At 33.7% G+C, this 2,500-nt stretch overlaps 1 protein-coding gene across 9 annotated transcripts in view; it reads left to right on the top strand.

Annotated features, from left to right (window-relative positions):
- LOC106881487 (uncharacterized) overlaps positions 1-2,500 on the top strand; it is a 378,451-nt gene that overhangs the window by 266,235 nt on the left and 109,716 nt on the right. The window lies entirely within an intron of this gene.

The following is a 2,500-nucleotide window of genomic DNA, read 5'->3' as shown; positions in this document are numbered from 1 at the left end:
AGGGTATACCAAGTGCATGCATCACAATCGTATGTGTGTGACATGGTGACTTCCTATGAAGATAACAGCACATGACCTTGAAGAGATGGGGCTCAATTAGAATTTTCTTTGGGTCAAGTGGTCCATCTTGCGCAAAAGATCCCTAAATAAGGTTTGTTTAAGGATGATGAATAAAACAACCATGTTTCCAGGGGTGAATTATTCAAATCCTAAAGAATTCCTCTCAACACATGGTTATGATGCTTCCCCCACTGCTCCTGCTCATAATTAGTGAGGCACATGTCCTCAGCCACTAAGGGTCAAGCAACTGACAAGCAAATCTGTGGTATTGAGCAAAATATTTACTGTAGTCCATCTTTTACATCAAGACAAAACATGTACATGTTAATAATTCCAATCAGCCAAAATCAGAAGCCATGAGAGCCAATGCCAGGCATTGCATCAGGGCAATTATTATTATCATCATCATCATCATCATCATCATCATCATCATCATCATCATCATCATCATTATTATTTTTTATTATTATTATTATTATTATTATTATTATTATTATTATTATTAAGGTGGTGAGCTAGCAGAATCATATTAGTATGCTGGATGAATTGCTTAGCGGTATTTCGCCCATCGCTATGTTCTGAGTTTAAATTCCACCGAAGTCGACTTTGCCTTTCATCCTTTCGAGGTCGATTAAATGAGTACCAGTTACGCACTGGGGTTGATGCAATCGACTTAATCCCTTCCCCCAAATTTGAGGCCTTGTGCTTCCAGTAGAAAGAATTATTATTATTATTACTATTATTACTATTATTATTATTATTATTATTATTATTATTATTATTATTATTGTTTGTTACATCACAAAAGATTGGCAACAATTCCTGGTAGTAACTGGATTTTCTGTGATGATATTCTTAATTTACTGGGATTATTATTATCAGCTATGGTAACGAGGTTTCAAATGAGATTTTAATTTAAATATAAACACTTTAACTGAGCTTTTGCATGGGTTGGGAACATAGTTCGTAACATAATTGTTCTCAATAGTGGGTTGATAACATGAGACAAGAAGTAGGCTTAAGAGAGTTGGTATTGAAAGAGTTCATCGGTAAGAATAATTGCTTCAGGCATTATGTATGTTTTGCAAATTATCAAAATCAATTCTAGACTTGTTGACATGAAAGACTAGCTATAAAATGGTACTTGGTAATGAAAATACATAGATAAGAATAAAATAACAAAATCAAACATAAAAAACAAAATTCCTGGAAAATGTTGTCTAAAAGAGATTTTTCAGTTACCAATTATTTGTACTTTATATAGTAAATGAATAAAAAGTATTTGTATTTATAGTAAAGGTATTAAAAACTTTACGTAAGCCAATGGAATCCTAACTGAATCATTGTTTACATTTTATTTCAAAGAGACAAGAAAAGAAAACAAAAAAAAAACAAATAAAAAATAATCAACAAGAAACAAAAAACCTCCCCAAGGAATCATTTTTCCTCCTCCTCCTCCTCCTCCTCCTCCTCCTCCTCTCACTCAGTTAAAGGTTTCTCGATGTGATTATTGCACAGTATAAAAAGTTTTACTTTTATCATACAACTTGTAAACATTGATAAAAATATTGCTCATCAGTGCTATTTGCTGTGTGACATATCTCGTACACGTCTTTTCATTAGTGAACCTTTTTGTCGTCCACACTCTTAAAGTATCTCTTCAAGATTGCCTGCTTTAAATATAGTTTGCACTCTAGAATCTAACGACTTCCATTTTGCTTCCTCAATGTCATGCGAAGGACACAAGGCATCCACCAGCCTCAACTCCCCAGATACACCTCCTCCTCAATAACTATACACCTCCATAGCATGTTTACTCATTCTACTCACTTAAACCTTTACATTTCAAATGTCATGTTTGGGGCTTTTTCACTTTTACCTTTTCTTTTCTTTTTTTTTTCCTGTATTTTTCTTTCTTTCTTTTTTTTTTGTTATTTTGTTTCTATGTTTTCATTCTCTGTTTACTTTTGTCAGGAATTGTTTAATTATGAAACTTTCTCCACATCTGTTGGCTACTTACAGTTCTGTTAACCCATGGATTCTGTCTATATTTTGCAGCATAAGTAGACACATGTGAACCTAAGTGCACTTATTTTAAACTATGTGCATCAAAATTGAAATGATTGGTGAGAATATTGAATAGCTTGTTAGAGGGAGAGAGAGAGAGAGAGAGAGAGAGAGAGAGAGAGAGTAAAGTGTTAAAAAGTGAGGACATGAAGTTAGGCACCACCATTCTACACATGCATAGACATGCACACACACACACACACACGCACATTCACACAGCTACCTACATACATACATTTATACATACACACATGCATACAATACATACATATCTACATGGATGCATACATACATACATACATATGAAGTAACCTTGGATCTAGGTTAGAAACTGGTTCTTTCTCTGTTGGCAAGAAATCTTGAAATAAACTGA

Source organism: Octopus bimaculoides, chromosome 2 (assembly GCF_046866305.1).
Source record: "Octopus bimaculoides isolate indiv1 chromosome 2, ASM4686630v1, whole genome shotgun sequence".
NCBI classification, from domain to species: domain Eukaryota; kingdom Metazoa; phylum Mollusca; class Cephalopoda; order Octopoda; family Octopodidae; genus Octopus; species Octopus bimaculoides.
This window is presented reverse-complemented; position numbering and strand designations above follow the sequence as displayed.